General features: G+C 33.9%; 1 protein-coding gene across 4 annotated transcripts in view; it reads right to left on the bottom strand.

Moving 5' to 3' along the window:
* Positions 1-22,242, bottom strand: part of ATRNL1 (attractin like 1) — an 839,413-nt gene that overhangs the window by 293,199 nt on the left and 523,972 nt on the right. The window lies entirely within an intron of this gene.

Below are 22,242 nucleotides of genomic sequence, written 5' to 3'. Positions count from 1 at the left end.
AACTGTTTACAAAATTCAGAAGAAGTAGTTATCACAGAATGAGATGGTCATCTTGCATTCTACTTTATTTACTAAAATTTTATTCCTTAGGGTCCTTCAAACTTTTTTCATGTCAATCTATGAAGAAAAAATAACTTTAATAATTAATTAATAAGGAATATGAAAAGAAATTTTGGCAACATATGCCTATTACTAAGGATGCTCAAGATATAATTCACAATCCACTCTTTATATGTACTATTCATAAATTAGAGAATAAACTATGTTAAACTTCCTTATTTGTATAAAGTGATTGCCCTTTTTTTCCAGTTATCAATGGCCAACCAACCATACCCATAGTTAAATCATGACTGTGAGTTAGGAATCTTGGAAGAACTTGGATAGGTGGTTCATCTCTGACTCATGTTGTGGCAGCTGAGGAAATTAGGACTGGAAAATCCACTTCCAAGATGGATTCACATTCTTCATTCACTTATCTGGTATCCTGGTGTTCTTTGGTCTCTCTCCATCTTTCTTTCTCCCTCCTCTTTTCCCTCTTTCATACCCCCTCACTCAGGGAAGACAGACTTCAATACATGGTAGCTGGCCTACCCAGAACAAACATTCTAAGAGCAAGTGCTCTAAGAGACAAGAAGCGGAAATTGTCAGTCTCTTAAGGTCTCGGCTAAGCAAGTGGCACAGCATCATTTCCACTGTATACAACTGGACAAAGCCTTCTTAGAGTCCATTCAGATTCAAGGGGAGGGGACATAAATGTCACCTTTCTTTGTGAGTAAGGTCAAAGAATTTGTGGTCATCTTAAATCCACCACATTTTGTCTGCAGCAATAATAAAAATGACCCTGTTTCCCATCAATAATTTTCATTACTCATCTAAACATGAACGCCAACAAATGCACAGTTAAGGAGCTATATAAAACACAGTGTCTTACTTAAAGGAATTATAATTTTTACTCAAAAAATGTAAAATGCAACCATTAACAGTTAAACAATCAGTTTCCCAGGTAACATTTTAAATTAGTCAATGAGAAAAGAAGAATGATGGGAATGGTAGTTGCTCATGCCTGTAATCCCTGCACTTTGGGAGGCTGAGGCGGGCAGATTACCTGAGGTCAGGAGTTGAAGACCAGCCTGGCAAACATGGCAAAACCCCGTCTCTACTAAAAATACAAAAAATACCCCGGTGTGGTGGCAGGTGCCTTAATCCCAGCTACTTGGGAGACTGAGGCAGGAGAATCGCTTGAACCCAGGAGGCAGAGGTTGCAGTGAGCCAAGATCGCGCCACTACACTCCAGCCTGGGTGACAGAGCAAGACTCCATCTCAAAAAAAAAAAAAAGAAATTCACAGATTTCCATTCTGTCTATAACAGCAATGCTAGTCTCTCAAACAAATAACTGGAAAACACTTCCATGTTTTGAGGAAATGTCAATAGTGAATATTTCAGACTGCATAGATTTCAATACATATTTCAGACTGCTTATATTGTATTTAGTTCTGAGGATAAAACATAGTTTTAGAGACAAATATGGTGGGTTATTTCACTATTTCACAGGAGATACCTGAGATAATCATATTTAATATCAGTATTCATGGTACATTGTTAATTCCAGAAGTTACACATAAAAAAGGATGTGATCACAGGCACATTTAAGATTGCATTTGTAGGTGAAACTCATGAGTGATTTTGTTTGATAAACACTAATGAAACAAACATTTATTTTGTGTCTGCTATGAGCCATGGCACTGTGCAGGATTGTTTTGGAGATAAAAAGATAAATAAGACACAATATTTGCAAACAAGGAGCTTAGAGTGTTGGGGAGAGAAATGAATAAACAGGAAATTCCATAACAGCATGACCATCACAGAGGTAAACACAGGCTGCTAGAGAACACAGAGAAAATACTTAGCCTGGACTGAGGGTTAATATGCATTGGAGGACCTTCCAGAAAACAATGATAACCAGAGTGCTAAAGGTCCATCAGAAGAATATTGTTATTGTTGTTTGAAAATAGGGGCCAGTTTTGGGTAACAGAGGACTTAGCAAACATTCCAAATGGAAAGGCAAAGTTTGCAAACAGATCTAGAAAACAAAAACCATGGTGGGTTCAGAGCAAAGCCAGTTGGGGTGAAGAGAAAATCTGGGGCAAGAAGTCACATTGAGAGATAGGCCTAAGATTACTGTGATCACATCACTTAGTGCCTTGTATTAGATGCTAATGAGTATGGATTTCATACTGAAAACCACGAAGAGGCACTCATGACCAAAATAAATGTACACGACAATTTCAGATGAATATTTACATGTGCATAGCTACATATATAAAAGCCTATTTGTAAACAGCCAATACAACACTTTTGAAAAGTGACACATCAGAGCTTAAAAATAAAAGCATGTGAAAGCCTTTACATTTAATGTCATAAATCTGAAGGGTTTTACTCACCAGCCAAACGTGTCTTTTCAGTTGCTTACATTTATTAGATTACCTGCTGATTTAGTTTACAGTTTAAGTGTTGTAATTATTTTACGCAATGACAAATAAAAACTAGTATTTAAAAAATAACTAAATCAAAAGCTTCAGTTCTAGTTTTTAACTAGAAACTACATAACTTACAATATATAAATTAGTAATAAACTTTCCTTTTTACTACATTGAAGGAAAATCTACATGCATTATAAATCTCTTAATAATTCATCTATAGTAAATGACAAATATTTAGTTAAAACATAAGATAACCTCAGAAAAATTATTTTTATCCAAGTAAAATTTAAATAAATAGCAAATGTTCTCTTGTCTAATGGCTTTTAGGATTAATAATATATAATGTTCTCTTAAAAGTAAACTGTATGCAGAATGGTATGCGCTCATTCTGATGCTTTTACAATATATGAGACCTCGAATATATACTGCTTCTTTAAGGTGCTGTCCTCAAAAAAGATCAATGACATTTTATTATCAATTAATAGTAAAGGTTATTAATATGTCCATTTCTTCTAGTTATTGTAAATACGTTCTCCATTCTTTAAGCCATCTGTTAATGTTCACTTGCACTGGTTTGGTATATCTGAGTAATAATTCAATAGAAAATAGGTATATTATTAATATGTTAGGGATAAAATATGCATCAGAACTTATTATTATTGGTCAGTGCAAGAATTTTATAGGTATCTGGCTTTTAACTCACATTGAATTCAGTGAATTACTTTCTAGTAATTGAGAACGATGAATGATTTTGTCATCTCAAATATAATGAGAAAAATACAAAACAGAAAAACCTCTAACTTTCCTTAGACTGTGTCAGTCTAATGGAAAAACAACAACAACAACTGATTTCTGGCAGGTATGTTTGCATAGAGAAATGCTAACAATCCCCTTTACAGCTGTGAAAATATGTAAAATTATATGAAAAACTAAAACTGCATAAATCTTAACTAACAATTATTTAGGATTCGACTTTGCAGCATAAATTTACTACAATTCAAAACAAATTTGTGAACAAAATGGTCATTTAATGAATAGAACAAAAAAATTCTTATAACCTATTTTATAAATCCTTTAAACAACGAAGCTACAGTTGTTTTCATGATCATAATAGTAGTTAACTAAACAGTTCATTCTAACATATATTTTCTACAAGTATCTTTTAGTTGGCCAGTTACAAATTTTTTATATCATATTTATTTACTGTTGCCATATAGAAGGATGATAAATTTATCACTAACCAATCATCAGTAAATAAAAAGCAAACTTCAAAATACAAAATTAAAGCAACCTAATCAAAGCTACCATTGCATTTTCTTATTAATCCCAATAGAAACATATTTAATAACTTCTAGCAAGATGCTTATGTAAAGATCCCCCTCTCTAATTTCTCGTAAGCTGTATTAGTTTCACGAATGCCTTGCTCACATTTTCATTTTCTTTAAATTCCCAAATTCATTGAAAAACGTTAATCTACACATCCAGGAAGCTAAACAAACATGAAGTAGGATAAATGCATAGAGATCCACATATAGATACATCGTGATTAAATTGCTGAAAGCCAAAGAAAGAAAAGGAGAAAATCTTGAAAGCAGTAAAAGGAAATGACTTGTCAGTTACAAGTGAAACCCAATAGTATTAATGACTAATTTCCTCTTTTTGATATTAGCATTTCTTTTTAAAATAATTTCGACTTTTATTTTAGATTTAAGGGGCATACGTGCAAGCTTTTGTTACATAGGCCTAATGCGGGACGCTGAAGTTTAGGGTACGAATGATCCCATCACCCAGGCAGTGAGCACAGTACCCAATAGGTAGTTATTCAGCCCTTGTCCTCTTCTCTCACTCCCCATTTAGTAGCATGAATAAAAAGACTGGATCACATTTTCAAACATACACTTTCTTTTAATTCATGCAGAGTCTAGGAACATTGATCTCCCCTTATAAACTAAGTCGTGGCCAATAGCTGAATAAGGGCTTGTAGTTATGTGTGTTTCCAAAGCAAGTCAGCAGAACATTCAAATTGACTCTCATTCTGCCTAGAACTAAGTATATGTATTGAAGCGCATGTAAATATTCTTAGACAGCACATATTCCACAAGGGGCAAATTAAAATATATTCAGAGTTATAAATTAGGAGACTTACTTTAGTGATCAGTACAAAAAGCCTCCCGCAGAGAGAGATTATTCAAGTGGGAATAATCAACGAACCAAAACACAGAAATGGCTTTGGGACAAGTCAATAAGGAAAAAATAAAACATAAAATACACAAAAAAATGAACAACACAACACTCCATAAGCTCTTTCTCTTATTTAGCAGAAGTCAGTGCCTCTAAGATGGCTGACTTAAGTATGTCATTTAATTTTTACGGGCAAAACAAAGCAAAGTGATAGGAGAAATTTAAAAAAAGAAGACAAAACAACAGATCCAATCCCCTTCCTCTATAGTTTCTTTGAAAATCTTTTTAAATCAACATGGTCAGTTTTTCTATTCAAACAAACATATCTGTGTGCATGTGTGTGCACTCCAGTGGAAGTTACTTATTTGTTTTGCTTTACCATTTCATTAGGTATCAAATTATCATCCAGATTTGATACCTCCATAATCATTAATAATTATATTAGTGCCTTATACTCAACCAGTAACTTGACTTATGAAAGTCTCCTGACCAATAAAATTTTATTTATATATAAATCATGATAAACAATATAAGATAAACAATGCCTCCATGATTTGAACAAACAGCATCTCAATTACCAAGATGTTGAACAATCATGTCCAATCGTGTCAGCTCTGCATACACCGAGATTTCGACATCTTTGAACATATTGGGAAGAAGGTCATTGAACTGATCTGTCCTGCATGTGCACAGCTTAAATGCTATAATAATGAAATCACATTTGCTTGGAAGAAAATTGCCCAGTGTTAAGTTGCCAGTGGCCATGTTAATAAGGCTTTCTACCTAACTTGGCTGATAGAAGCTTCCAGATCCAATACTATTTATTTAGTAATTGTAAAACTCATAAGCACAGAAATGAGAAAAGATACTTTGTAAAGAAACATAGATAATTCAGGTCTATTGTTGTTCTTCATAACAATAGAGCTTTTAGTTCTATTCTGTAATTTACTGTCACTTTATCACTTTTATCTTCCACTTTAAGTCTGCTTCTTTTATTGGACTATCTATTCAGCTGATAATTCATTTAGACTTTAGAAGTTCCATGCCATAAAAACTCCATTTAACTGCTTCCTAAATGGTGGTTAATCTGCACAAATTTTAAATTTGACCTTAATGCAACAGCTTATTCCTGAAGTTCTTATGACACTCGGAAAACAGATCATGTCCTTAAAAGTGTACTTTATTTTGAAGGTTTTTTCTTTTCATTCACAAAATGAATTTTGCACAGAGAGATATTTGCAAAGTGCCTTTTACAATAAAATGCACAGTCATTTTCCCATTTGAATTCCATCTAGACAGTTCAGAATCTCACTGAAGCATCAGATGAGGTGTCAAAGTGCTTTGTTAACAAACTTATTTCCCAGATGTGGATAGAACCGGGACAGAAGGCTCAAATGCTCTAACATACCTAACAATTCAATTACAGTTATCTTATGGTGCCATCACATATTTTTCTTCAACAATCAAACAACCTCAGCTGGAAACCTCTAGCAATAACATAAATAAAGGACCATCTGGCTAGAATAATTAAGGAAGGCTGGAAATAAAACGTTAATTAGTGCAGTATTTCAAACGACCTTCAGAGGCCTTATTATGAAATTATATCTAAAACAGGTAATCATTTATTTCATGTTGCTGTTAAATTTAACTAGGCCTGAATAAATACAAATAGCAAATTTTTACTCTTTTAGTGAGGACTGTTAACTCAAAATGATAACGTATTTCTTCAGCACAATAATTAAAGCGACAAATAAATAAATAAAACAAAATGTCACTATAAACCTTTAAAATTTATGTCACTCAAATATCATATAACTTTACCATTGTAAGGAACTTTGAAGATCATAACACATTATCTAACCTCCTTGATTTATGGATGAGGAAAGACAGGCTCAGAGAAATTAAGTGATTCTCCAAGGCCTCACACCTAGAGAGTTACAGAGGCTAGAGGTGAACACAGACCTGATTCTCACTCAAGAAATACTCTGCATTGCAATGAGAATTCACACACAAATGTTCTACCACAAAATGGCACACAACGAAGTGTGGTGGTTATTTTGCCACTTCAGTGAATTAAAATAAATATTTCACGAAACCCGCCAATATATTAAATTTCAGGGCCACATAATGAAACAATACCAAAAGTAATAAACTACCTTAAATAGAGTTTGTGCACAGATGAATAGCTAGTTATCAACGGTTCCCATTCCTTGGGGAGGAGTCAATGATAGGAAGTAACTCCCTAGAAAAGGACTACATATCTCTGAGGGCTCTGTTCCATTTCGTTGGTCTATATCTCTGTTTTGGTACCAGTACCATGCTGTTTTGGTTACTGTAGACTTGTAGTACAGTTTGAAGTCAGGTGGCATGATGCCTCCAGCTTTGTTCTTTTGGCTTAGGATTGTCTTGGCAATGTGGGCTCTTTTTTGGTTTCATGTGAACTTTAAAGTAGTTTTTTCCAATTCTGTGAAGACAGTCATTGGTAGCTTGATGGGGATGGCACTGAATCTATAAATTACTTTGGGCAGTATGGCCATTTTCATGATATTGATTCTTCCTATCCATGAGCATGGAATGTTCTTTCATTTGTTTGTGTCCTCTTTTATTTCATTGAGCAGTGGTATGTAGTTCTCCTTGAAGAGGTCCTTCACATCCCTTGTAAGTTGGATTCCTAGGTATTTTATTCTCTTTGAAGCAATTGTGAATGGGAGTTCACTCACGATTTGGCTCTCTGTCTGTTATTGGTGTATAGGAATGCTTGTGATTTTTGCACATTGATTTTGTATCCTGAACATCTACAACCATCTAATCTTTGACAAACCTGACAAAAACAAGAAATGGGGAAAGGATTCCCTATTTAATAAATGGTGCTGGGAAAACTGGCTAGCCATATGTAGAAAGCTGAAACTGGATTCCTTCCTTACACCTTATACTAAAATTAATTCAAGATGGATTAAAGATTTAAATGTTAGACTTAAAACCATAAAAACCCTGGAAGAAAACCTAGGCATTACCATTCAGGACATAGGCATGGGCAAGGACTTCATGTCTAAAACACCAAAAGCAATAGCAACGAAAGCCAAAATTGACAAATGGGATCTAATTAAACTAAAGAACTTCTGCAGAGCAAAAGAAACTATCATCAGAGTGAACAGGCAACCTACAGAATGGGAGAAAATTTTTACAATCTGCTCATCTGACAAAGGGCTAATATCCAGAATCTACAAAGAACTCAAACAAATTTACAAGAAAAAATCAAAAAACCCCATCAAAAAGTGGGCAAAGGATATGAACAGACACTTCTCAAAAGAAGACATTTAGGCAGCCAACAGACACATGAAAAAATGCTCATCATCGCTGGCCATTAGAGAAATGCAAATCAAAACCACAATGAGATACCATCTCACACCAGTTAGAATGGCAATCCTTAAAAAGTCAGGAAACAACAGGTGTTGGAGAGGATGTAGAGAAATAGGAATGCTTTTACACTGTTGGTGGGACTGTAAACTAGTTTAACCATTGTGGAAGTCAGTGTGGCGATTCCTCAAGGATCTAGAACTAGAAATACCATTTGACCCAGCCATCCCATTACTGGGTATATACTCAAAGGATTATAAATCATGTTGCTATAAAGACACATGCACACGTATGTTTACTGTGGCACTATTCACAATAGCAAAGACTTGGAATCAACCCAAATGTCCATCAATGATAGACTGGATTAAGAAAATGTGGCACATATACACCATGGAATACTATGCAGCCATAAAAAGGATGAGTTCATGTCCTTTGTAGGGACATGGATGAAGCTGAAATCATCATTCTGAGCAAACTATCGCAAGGACAGAAAACCAAACACCGCATGTTCTCACTCATAGGTGGGAATTGAACAATGAGAACACTTGGACGCAGGGTGGGGAACATCACACACTGGGGCCTGTTCTGGGGTGGGGGGAGGGGGGAGGGATAGCATTAGGAGATATACCTAATGTAAATGACGAGTTAATGGGTGCAGCACAGCAACATGGCACATGTATACATATGTAACAAACCTGCATGTTGTGCACATGTACCATAGAACTTAAAGTATAATAATAAAAAAAGCTCATAACATGCTATTCAGCGAAAAATTAAGCAATTAGATAATAGTATGTATGGTATTATGCCCTGCCTAATACACATACATGAATATATATATATATAAATATATTAATATATATATATTAGTCCATAGGGAAAAGTATGGGAGGGCTTTTAATAAAATATTAACAATGGTTATCAAAAAAAAAGAAAAAAAGTAAGGACTACATATCTCAGTCCTCTTCCAATCAGGTATGACCACATGATTACTATTTCTTGTTGCTGAAATGCAGCAGATGTGGTTATGCACATAACCACATCTTGAACCATATGGTTCAAGGCCATAGTTTTTAAGAACCAGATGCCTTCTCCACTGTCTCTTTAACATTTTGCTAGCTGTAGAGTCTAGAAAATGAGGCAGCCATAAACTGGAAAGAACAGGGGTCTTTAACACACTATATGGAGGAAAACATCTTACCGGTGCGAACATCCACATTAAACTGGTCCATGAGAAGTAAACATATTCCTTTGGTTATTACAATTAGTATTACTAAATTATCTAATAAAGGGTCCAAAGCAGACCTTATGGACATAGATGTTCACACTACAGCAGCCATTATTATAAAATAATATCAATGTACAGTTTTAAATGAATATTAGAATAAAGTTATTCTTCATTTTAAAAAATCAGTATAATTTTAAGGCTCTTTCAATAAAGATCATCTCCTTTATACAGATCATCCATAACTTCTAGTATTCCCTCAGCTTAAATGGGAATATATGTTTGTGTGTGTGTGTGTGTGTGTGTGTGTGTAAATTTTAAAATTTTGTAAAAACATACCAAAGAGGATGAAATGGACTAGAGCAAGGTATAGGTGAAAGAATATGGGATCTAAAGGCTGATATCTGGTTTCAAGTACCAATTTTGCCTTGAGGTGCCAAGGACTAAAACATGTCTGCGTTCCTCTTCACCATCTTACAACACTTTAGCTTTCTACTTCAAACACAATAGGGATGGGGTGGCAGGAAATGAGTGGGGCTTCAAGAACAGTAACAATGAAGTTCAATAACAGCTCCAGACTAACTCCATTCTGAATCACTGTCAGAGGCAAAACGATTAAGTAAAACTAGTAAACATTCAGAGTATGTTTCTAATGTCTGTTATTGTCAATCCTCTTAGCAGACATACTAGGGATCCACATGGAACAAACACATCTTTTCATCTAAATGGTGTGCCAAGAACTCAGTTTGGTTAAATGACAAAATTCTTGGCAAATTCTGTAGTGCTTTTATATGCATCCAAAAAAGGAGAAATATCCAGAGGGATATATATATATTTTTTATACTTATATATATACTTTATATATATACTTTATATACTTTTTATAAAGTATATATACTTTTTATATATATACTATATATACTTTATATACTTTATATACTTTTTATACTTTATATATATACTTTATATACTTATATATAAATCTATATAATATAGATATATAAATCTATATAATATAGATATATAAATCTATATTATATAGATATATAAATCTATATTATATAGATATATAAATCTATATAATATAGATATATATATCTATATAATAAATTTATATAGATATATAAATATATATATCTCCCATTGAGAATGGAATAGGAACAGTGTAGAGGAGGAACAACGGAGAAAGAACAATTTTCACTGCATTACTTTTTGGAAAATTTTTTTTTCAAGAAACACAGTGTATTTAAATGAACAGAATACTTTAAAAAAAATAAGTTATGGGCTTAAACAGAAGTATCCCATACAGTTTCTCATTTATATTATAAAATATCATGTAAGTGAATGAACTGGACAAGCCTGATATATACCCTTCTATTGTTGAACACAGAATAGCACAGTAAGCAATGAAAACCTTAAGTGTGCTTCAGAGTCTCTTCGAAAAATAAACTACTTCAGCTTGTCCATTAGTGTTCAGTAATGAAGCAAAAATCTTGATATCATCTCTGACTGTATATGCTCCAAACTCAACTGAGAATGTCAGAAGTGATATACGCCACTCTATCTTGCAAGTGACTGGTTCAGAAATGTAACTAGTTCACGAGAAATTTTAGATAGAATGCAAAGCACATTTTGAGAATGAACTTACTGGAATCAAAGAGGTTTCCCCAATTAAGCATGTATAACAAATACAAGAATAATAATTAAAGCTAACAACATCCCAGATACATTGCTTCTAAGCACCTTATATGTAGTTTTATAATTACTGCAACATCCCAACTATTTATACAGATGAGGAGAGGCATTGAGGCATAATAACAGTCAGCATTTATTTAGTGTTTACTTTACCAAATTGTATATCCTTTTATTACTTAAATTCTCACAGCACTGTGAAATAGCCACATCCAAATTTATCTTTAACATCTAGCAAATCTTAAGAGGAGTAAATGGCTAAACGAGGATTTGAACCCAGGTCTGTCTGACTCACAACCCTCTATATGGCAAAAGTATACAGACTTTGGAATAGATCTGAATACAAAATGTTTGGGCTATGCGACCTTGAGCAAGTTACTCTATCTCTTTGAGACTCATTCTCCTCTTCTGTAAAAATGAGTTTAAAATGCCTACATACAATATTGTCGTGGGAACTAAATGTGAGAGTGCAGCAGTGTTTGGTACACATTGTGCATAGTTAAGGTAAGGTTGGCCATTGTAACAGAGGCCTCCAAGAACACACAGATTAAAGAGTAAAAAAATGTTTTTCTGTAACACAAAACAAGCTCAATGTGATTGGTTCAGGCTGCTGGGGAATCAAATAAAATCTTAGTTTTTGAAATTTTGCTTCTTTTGTTTAGCATAATGCATTTGAGATTCATCCACGCTGTTGTATCAGTAGTTTAGTTCCTTTTAGTACCAGGTAGCATTCCATTGTGTAAATATACCACACTTTGTTTATATTTTGTAATATGTTTGTATGTATGTTTGTAATATTCACCAGGTGATGAATATTAGATTGTTTCCAGGTTTTGGTGTTTATGAATAAAGCCACTATAAACGTTCACATACAGCTTTTGTGTGCACCTAAGTTCTTGCTCCTTTGGGGTAAAGATGGAGAAATGAAATTATGTCATTGGTATGTATATGCTTAACTATACTTAAAAACTGCCTGTTTTTTCAAAGTGATGTACCATTTTGTATTTCCAACAGCAAGGCACAGGAATTGTAGAAGTTCTGTGTTCTCATCTGGTATTTTAAGGGGTTTTTGTTTGTTTGTTTGTTTGGGGGTGTGCGTGTGTGTGTGTGTAGTAGTAGTAGAAGTAGGAGCAGCAGTGGTGTCATACTGCATTCTTAATTTGTATTTGTCTAAGACTAATGATGTTGAGTATCATCATACTCTTACTGGTCATCCATATATCTTCTTTGTTAAAGTGTCTACTCAAATATTTTGCCCTTTTTAAAAACTGCATCATTTTTGTTTTCTTGAGTTTTGAGAACCCTTTATATATTTTAGATTCAAGTTTTTTGTCAGATACGCGCTCTACAAATTTTTATCCCTGTCTGTGGCTTATTTATTCATTATTACTTTGTAATTCTAATTTATCAATATGTTCTTACATGGATCATGGTTTTGATATCGTATCTAGAAAGTCTTTTCCTGGTCCAGGTCACAAAGATTTTCTCCTGTGTTTTGTTTAGGTATTTTATGATTTTTAGCTTTACGTTTAGGTTTATAATCAATTTTAATTTTTGTATATGAATGTGAAGTATGAGGTCAAAGTTATTATTTTTTGCATATTTATACCCAATTGTTCCAGCACTATTTGTTGAAGGGTTTATCTATTCTCCATTGAAACACCTTTGCATCTTGCTTGAAAATCAGTTGATCATATATGTGGTTATATTTATGTTTTATTGGTATATGGATCTACCATGTAATGAATGTTGCACTTTCTTGATTACTGGAGCTTAGATCAGGTTTTTTCAACCTTGCCAATATTAACATTTTGGGCTGGATAATTTGTCTGAGTGCCATACTTTGCATTGCAAATGTTTATCAGATTCCCTAGCCTCTATCCACTAGTTGCCAGTAGAAACCTCGAAGTTATGAGAAGCAAAATGTCCCCAGACATTGCCAAATGTTTCCTAAGGGTGCAAAAGAGTCCTCTGTTGAGAGCCACTGCTTTAGAATAAGCCTCGAAATCAAGTGTTACCAATCCTCCAACTTCATTCTTTCTCAAAATTGTTCAGGCCATTTTAGTTCCTTTGCATTTCCATATACATTTTATCAGCCTACTAATTCATAAAAATACACTAGAATTGGCCAGGCGCAGTGGCTCATGCCTGTAATCCCAGTACTTTGGGAGGCCAAGGCGGGCGGATCACCTGAGGTCAGGAGTTCGAGACCAGCCTGGCCAACATGGTGAAACCCTGTCTCTACTAAAAATACAATTAATTAGCCTGGCATGTTGATAGGCACCTGTAACCCCAACTACTAAGGAGGCTTAGGCAGGAGAATGGCTTGAACCTGGGAGGTGGAGGTTGCAGCGAACTAAGATTGTACCATTGCACTCTAGCCTGGGCAACAAGAGCAAAACTCCATCTCAAAAAAAAAATGCACTAGAATTTTTATTAGGAGTATGTTGAATCTATTGATCAATTTGAGGAAGACTGACAACATTAATTCTTCTAATTCAAAAAAATGTCTATTTCTTCATTAGTTAGGTATTCTTTGATTTTTTTCACCAGTGTTGTGTAGTTTTCAGAACATTTTGTTAAATTCATATGTAAGTATTTCCTATGTTAGGAGGTTTTAGGAATTGTATTCTTTTGATTTCAGTTTCTTATTGTTCATTGTGAATATATGGAAATACCCTTGATTTTATATTTTGGCCTTGTATGTGCTACCCTTACTAACATTACTGAGTTTGAAAACTTTTGTTATTATGCTGCACAATGTAATTTAAAATATTAGTAATATTATGATACTAAAATCTCTAGGTTCACACATATAGTAATAACTCTATTGCTCTGTGTGTTTATTTTATAATAGTGCCAGCTTACCTTATAGTTTACTTGTTTAAGTAATCAATCACATACTTTTGAAATATTCTATAGAGAGCTCATGAAATGATTATAATAATCAAGATGAAATCAGATTGAGAAAGAAGTCTATGATTATTACATGGGCAAAGAATATTAAAATATTTTATATAAAATAATTTTATAATTCTCTACAATAATGAATTACCTTGTTTTTCTGTCCCTTCAATAGATATGATTGAATATCTAATAAATATGTTTCTTATCTATTTGCATTGGCTCATCTTACAGTGCAAAATTAAAACAATTTTAACATAAAAGGTTTAAAAAAGTATGTTGTTAGCTAATGTTTTATGAGAAAATTATGTAAATAATTAAATGAAATAATCTAGAATTTAGTAGCAATCATCTATCTGTGGAGTCTAGTTTTTCTATCTAGGAAGATCTTCCTCTTAAACAACCTGATTTATTTTCTCAAATACTAAGAACCATATCTACAAAGATGATTGGTTTTGGCACTGTAACAATATTTCAGGAACTTAACTGGACAGTATAACTAGGGCAATGTGTGACTTTTTTATAGTAAAAGCTGCTTCTGTGAAAGCATGACAGAAGTAGAGCCTATCAAACAAGTAAATGGTAGCTCCTATTATATTCCAGCCTGGAAGGGTATAGAGAAGCATCAATTGATTATACGATCAAGTTGAAATCGGACTTAGAAAGGAAGCTATAATTATTCCTCAGACAAAGAATTTTAAAAGCTTTTATATAATGTTACAACTATCTGCAATAATGAATTATATTATTGTTTTGCTGTTTCTTCAATAGATATGATTGCATTACTAATAAATATGCTTCTTATCTGCTTACATTGGCTCATCTTCCAGATCAGGGCAAAATAACACTAGTGGTTGTAAGCAACTGCATTTTGTTCCTACCTTTAAAAGCAATGGGGAAAGGATTCCCTATTTAATAAATGGTGCTGGGAAAACTGGCTAGCCATATGCAGAAAACTGAAACTGGACCCCTTCCTTACACCTTATATAAAAATTAACTCAAGATGGATTAAAGGCTTAAATGTAAAACTTAAAACCATAAAAACTCTAGAAGAAAACCTAGGCAATACCATTCAGGACATAGGCATGGGCAAAGACTTCATGACTAAAACACCAAAGGCAATTGCAACAAAAGCGAAAATTGACAAATGGGATCTAATTAAACTAAAGAGCTTCTGCACAGCAAAAGAAATTATCATCAGTGAACAGGCAACCTACAGAATGGAAGAAAATTTTTGCAATCTATCCATCTGACAAAAGGCTAATATCCAGAATCTACAAGGAACTTAAACAAATTTACAAGAAAAATACAACACCATCAAAAAGTGGGTAAAGGATATGAACAGACACTTCTCAAAAGAACACATTTATGCGGCCAACAAACGTATGAAAAAAACTTCATCATCACTGATCATTAAAGAAATGCAAATCAAAACTACAATGAGACACCATCTCATGCCAGTTAGAATGGCGATCACTAAAAAGTCAGGGAACAACAGAGGCTGGCAAGGATGTGGAGAAACTGGAATGCTTACACTGCTGGTGGGAGTGTAAATTAGGTTCAACCATTGTGGAAGACAGTATAGCAATTCCTCAATGATCTAGAACCAGAAATACCATTTGACCCAGCAATCCCATTACTGGGTATATTCCCAAAGGATCATAAATCATTCTACTATAAAGACACATGCACACATATGTTTATTGCAGAGCTATTCACAATAGCAAAGACTTGGAACCAACCCAAATGCCCATCAATGATAGACTGGATAAAGAAACATGGCACATATATGCCATGGAATACTATGCAGCCAAATGAATGAGTTCATGTCCTTGGCAGGGACATGAATGAAGCTGGAAACCATCATTAACAGCAAACACAGGAACAGAAAACCAAACACCGGATGTTCGAGTTGAACAATAAGAACACATGGACCCAGGGAGGGGAACATCACACACCGGGCAGGTCGGGGTGTAGGGGGCCAGGGGAGGGAGAGCACTAGGACAAATACCTAATGCATGTGGAGCTTAAAACCTAGATGACGGTTGATGGGTGCAACAAACCACCATGGCACATGTATATACCTATGTAACAAACTGCACGTTCTGCACATGTATCTCAGAACTTAAAGTATAATCAAAAAAATTGAAAAAACCCCCACATTTTTATCATTTTATCCCTCTCTCTTCTTTTGCCTTCCTTTGGACTACTTTAACACACTTTAGGAATCTATTTTGATTTATTTATAGTGTTGAATGTATCTCCCTGTGTAGTTTTCATAGTGGTTGCTCTGTGTACTGCTACATACATATATGAATTAAAGTAGTTCACCAGTATCAGCATTTTCCACTTAGAATGAAGTGTGAAACCACATGTCCAATTTTTACCTTTACCCTCTCAACTTTTAAATATCATTGCATTGAGTATCAGATAGGATTATACTTTTTGTTTCAATCATAAAAGATTTACAAATTTCATGAGGAAGAGGATAGCCAATGGTATGTAGGTTATACTTTAAATTACTTTCCTTTGTCATTTCCTTTCCATTTGAAGAACTTCTGTTACACAATTTTAAAGGTAAGTCTGTAGCAGATAAATGATTTTAGTTTGCATTCATCTGACAGTGTTTTTGTTTCCCCTTCATTCATGAAGGATAGTTTCTCTAAACACAGAATTCACAGTTTGAAGTTCTTTTCTTATAGCACTTGGAAATTATGCCACTTCTTTACAGCCTCCATAGTTTAAAAAGAGAAATTCACTGACATTCAAATTGGTGTCAATACGTAGTGTGTTGTTTCTGGTTGCTTTTAAGATTTTCTTCTCTGATTATATTTTTCAAAAACTTAATTATGATGTATTTTGGTGAGGATTTCTTAGCATTTAACCTCTTTGGTGTTCAATTGTCTTCTTGGATCTGTAGGTTTCGGTATTTTGCCAAATTGGGATAGTTTTCAGCCTTTATTTCCTCAAATATTCTTTCAGCCCCACCCTCTTCTCCACTCCTGTGACTCAGATGGTACTAATGTTGGCTCTTTAGTCCCTATCACGTAAGAACTGATGCTATGTTCACAATCTTTCACTCTATTTTATCTGCAAAGTGAATACTATTGTTTTATCCTCAGTTTCAGTGATTCAATTCTCTGTCATCTCTACTTTACTACTGGCTAATCCAGCAAATTATTTTTATTTCTCTTACTGAATCTTTCAGTTTTATAATCTTCATTTGATTCTTTATTTAAAATAAGTTTTATACATACCATAAAATTCGCCATGTTCATGTCCAAATGAGTGGTTTTTAGTTTATCTATACAGTTGTGCAACTACCACCAATATCTAATTCCATGTTTTGGTTTTCCTTAAAAGATACTCCATACCCATTAGCAGTCACTACCCATTCCCTACTCTCATAGTGTCTGGAAACCACTAATTACTTTTTGTCTCTGGATTTGCCTATTTGGACATTGTGTACAATAAGTGGCCTTTTGTGTCTGGCTTCTTTCACTTAGAATAATGTATGCAAGGTTCAAGCTTACTATACATATTAATACAGCCATGTGATACTCAATGATGGGGATACATTTCGAGAAATACATCATTAGACAATTTTGTCATTGTGAGAACATCATGGAGTATATTAGGCTATACAGCATAGCCTATTGCTCCTAGGTTACAAACTGTACAGCATGTTACTGTACTGAAGACTGTAGGCAATTGTAATACTACGGTAAGTATCTATATATCTAAACATATCTAAATATAGAAAAGGTACAGTAAAAATACAGGATAAAAGATTAAAAATGTCACACCTATATAGGGCATTTATCATGAATGAAGTTTGCAGGACTGGAAGTTGTTCTTGGTGTCAGTGAGTGAGTAGTGAGTGAATGTGGAAGCCTAGGACATTACTGTATACTACTGTAGACTTTATAAAAACTGTATAGTATAAGTAGGTCACACTACATTTATAAACATATTTTTCTGTCTTTAATAAGAAGTTAATAGCTGGGCGCAGTGGCTCATGCCTGTAATCTTAGCACTTTGGGAGGCCGAGGCAGGCGGATCACGAGGTCAGGAGTTCGAGACCATCCTGATCAACATGGTGAAACCCCGTCTCTACTAAAAAAACAAAAATTAGCTGGGTGTGGTGGTGCGTGCCTGTAATCCCAGCTACTTGGGAGGCTGAGGCAGGTGAATTGCTTGAACCCGGGAGGCGGAGGTTGCAGTGAGCTGAGATTGCACCACTGCACTCCAGCCTGGGCGACAGAGTGAGATTCCATCTCAAAATAATAATAATAATGATGATGATGATGATGATGATAATAATAATAATAAATTGACTTTAGCTTACTTTTTAATTATTTTACTTTATAAGCTTTGTAATTTTTTTAACTTTCTGACTTTCATAATAACACAGGTTAAAACATACATACTGCTATACAAAAATATTTTCTTTAGGTCCTTACTCTATAAGCTTTGATTTACTTTCACATTTTTTTAATTTTAACTCGTTTTACTTTTTAAACTTTTTTTAAAAAACTAAGACAAATGCATATATTACCCTAGGCCTATACAGGGTCAGGTTAAGCAATATCACTGTCTTCCACCTCCACGTCTTATTACACTGGAATGTCTTCAGGAGCAATAACATGCATGAAGCTGTCATCTCCTAGACAAGCATGCCTTTTTCTGGAATGCTTCCTAAAGGACTTGTGTGGGGCTATTCTTGAGGAATTGTTACCCTTTTCAGAAATGTGTCCATGGTGATATGGTCAGTTTATTTTCATCATAGATTTGCTTTTAAGCAGATAGTACACCATGGACATTCTTCTCTGTTAGTTAAGACCACTAGGTATTGAGGTCCATGTTTTCAAACTTTTTAAGGAGCTTCTTGAGGTCTGCAACAGCTTCTTCTGACCCCTTTACTATGAATTTACTTGGGGGTTCTTCGTTTTTTATCTTCCTGTTCCAGTTCCTATAACTCCTGATCTCTTGGGACCATTGCTGTGTACGCAGTCTGACGATGAAATTTTGTTATGTGGCATATGACTGTACATCATTCCTTTTTATTACCAAATAATATTCCACTGTATGGATATGCTATGATTTGATTATTCATTAATCAGTTGCTAGACATTTGAGCTGTTTCCACTTTTTGTTTACTGTGAATAATATTGCTATGTACATTCATATGTAAGTTTTTGAGGCTTATGTTTTCATTTCTCTTGAGTAAATATCTAGTTAAATTTCTGAGCCATATGGTAGCCTATGTTTAATACTTTGAGGTATAGCCAAACTATTCCCTATAAAAGATGAAATCACTTTATATTTCTACAAGCAATTTTTGAGGAAACATGTTTCTCACATAGGAGACTCAGTTCTATTTAAATCTTTTATTTAGTAGGCATTCACCTTGTTAGCACATAACATGTAGGTCTTGACATACTATGGTGGGCTGTGGTTCCAATGATGGTTTAAATTTCATAGCCTTTGCAATCTTATGTTGGTCTTACAGTACATTTGGTGCCTCTGCAGCTCCCACTGGTATGTACTGGTGTTACCTGGGAAGAATTGAAGGGATTTTCTAGGGCTGGCCGCAGGATGTCTCTCTATGAGATAGGGATGTGGTGGGATCCCCCTATTGCTATTGCCAGCTGCCTCTAAGTCTCTAAGTGAGGGAGAAGAGTCTCGGACCCAAGGGATAAAAAGGCTACCAAGGTTTATCTCCTTGTTGTGAACTGGGTCCCTTTTGATGGTTGCCTACCTGCACTGAACACAATTTAAAATTTTACTGGAGTAGAAAATACAGAAATGACGAGAAATCGTAAGTATCTCAACTAATTTTCGAAAATTGAACATATCTGTGTAACTATGATCTAGAATAAGAAATCCTATGTTAGCAGTACTCCAAAAGCCCCCCTCATATTCTTCCCAGTGAAGACCACTCCTCACATGGGGAAGCATTGACCTGACATAACATACTGATTAGTTTTGTCTTTTATTGAACTTTAAATAAACCCAATCCTAAGTATTTATTCTTATGTTTCTAGCTTTGTGTATATGTAGACATTATTTCTTTGAAATCCATCTACCTTGTTATATTTACATGTAGTGGTTCACTCACTCATTTTTTTCCTGTACAGTGTCTGTGAGAATATATGATTATTATCTTTTGTTTTTAAAAATGCTACTATTGACGGGCATTTTGAGTAATACCAGGTTGTGGCTATTATTAGTAGTGCTATTATGAGCATACTTGTATGGTGGTTTTGGCAAACTTATGTTTGCATTGCTATTGGGTATGTATCTAAGAGTCAAATTTCTCAGTTGTAGGGTATCCATATACTCAGCTTTAATATATACTGCCAAATAATTATCAAAAAGAGTTGTACCAATTTACACTCTACAGTAGTGAATAAGAGGTTCAAGTGCTACACATCCTTTTCAAATCTTGTATTGTCTTTTTCATTTTAGCCATTTGATGTGTAATGGTATCTCATTGTAGTTTTATTTTGCATTTCTCAAATAACCAAGGAAGTTGAGATCCTTTACATATGCCTGTTGGGTGTCTGGACACCTATAATGAAGTTCTGTTCAATTTTTTATTTTTTACCACTTTTCCCACTCTGTTGTCTCTTTTTTCATTGATTTGTAAAACGTTCTTTATGTATTCTGAATATGAGATTTATGTATTGAAAATACCTTCTCTCACTCCATTGCTTGTTTTTTCATAAATTTAATAATGTACTTTGACGAAGATAAGTTCTTACTTTAATATGGTCCAGGTTATTAGTTTTATTCTTTTATGATTAATGATTTGAAAAGTCTCATTTAGAAAACTTTGCCTACTCCAAGGTCCTGAAAATATGTTAATAAATATTTTGTTTTCACATTTAGATTTATAACATCTTTTAGAGAATCTAAGACAGCATTTATTAAAATTTCTACAGGAAACTATAACTTTATTTTTGTAATTTTTTTTCAAACTCTCTAGGCCCTAAGGCCCTTTTGTTCTCATGGATACGCAATTTTTATAACACAGCTTTTGATAACTCAAGGTTTTCTGGGAACTACACTATCAGGTGGTGGCAGATCAGAGGCCATCTTGCCGGCACATGTAGACACTGACAATATTTGCATTGTAGACTTATAACCGCTTTAGAAGTGATAAAATGCATCTATTTTTAAACTCTTGAGCATGTTTATTTTTATCTAGTAAAAAATCATATAAATATTTTAAATATTTTAGATTAAGCATTTTTCTAAGTTACATTCAAACAGTAAAGAACTAAGCATTTTTCTAAATTGTATTCAAATAGTAACGGATGATTATCCAAAATAGAATTCCACTTGAATCCTTTGGCTTATATGGGATATAACTCCATTAGGCTTAATGGACTACTAAATTATATGAATTTTTGACATTTTATTTGCATAGTGTCTGGTGGTCAATTAAACTCATTGTTCCAGTATTAATTTCATTAGTCATAAAATATGTTACCTTTTACCAGAATCTAAAACTATCAATATCTAAATGTATGTATCACCATTGTTTGAACCATCCTGTAAATAGGTCAGTTCTTAACATGGTTGATTGAATTCAAGTGCCATTATAGACACTAATGAAATGCCACTGTATAGCATGAAGTGGAAAATATGTTTCATTATAGTGAGTCAGAAAATTGTAAGGATAATTTTGCAAAGACATAAAAGTGCATAATAACCACGGTAGATTGTATACATCAAAAGTTGATTTTAGGCGTTTTAGTGAATAAAATTAGTTTGGCTTACTTTTTCCACGGATACTAATTTTAATTTTCAGAGCTTGGTATCATTAATATTTCCTTATCAAGATGTTACATATAACACTTACTTTTTTATTCTTAAGAGGAAACAAAATTTCAAAATTCTCAGACCCAAGAACCCTCTTTTCCCTGTGATAGTACTGGCAATCCACTTGAGGATAATAAAACATAATAATGATAATAAAGGAAAATTTATTTTATAATAAAGGAATTTACCTACAACTACTAGCAAATATAGCCATGCTAATATGTCTATCAATGGAAATATCAAATTGCTCACTTTCCAAGAAATCACTGGTGTCAAATACTTTAGGATATCAATGTTTTATTATTCTTAGAAATACTCTATGACCAAAGGACTTGTTAGATAGCTAAAAGTGTTTTAAAAATTCCATATTAGATCTTGCTTTCAGTATCTGTAACTCTTAAAATGCACATGTCACATATCCAAATAGGATGGTTTGGGAGTCAATAATGATAAACCATCACTAATTTTATCTATCTTGCAAACAATTAACAAGTTAATTAACAACTCATAGCAAGTAACTACGAGTATTACTGATTGGACTTATTTTTGAATCAGAACCCATGGTTATGTAG

The sequence above is a fragment of the Pongo abelii genome, chromosome 8, assembly GCF_028885655.2.
Source record: "Pongo abelii isolate AG06213 chromosome 8, NHGRI_mPonAbe1-v2.0_pri, whole genome shotgun sequence".
Taxonomy (NCBI): domain Eukaryota; kingdom Metazoa; phylum Chordata; class Mammalia; order Primates; family Hominidae; genus Pongo; species Pongo abelii.
The sequence above is the reverse complement of the archived record's forward strand: the minus strand, read 5'-3'. Positions and strand labels throughout refer to the sequence as shown.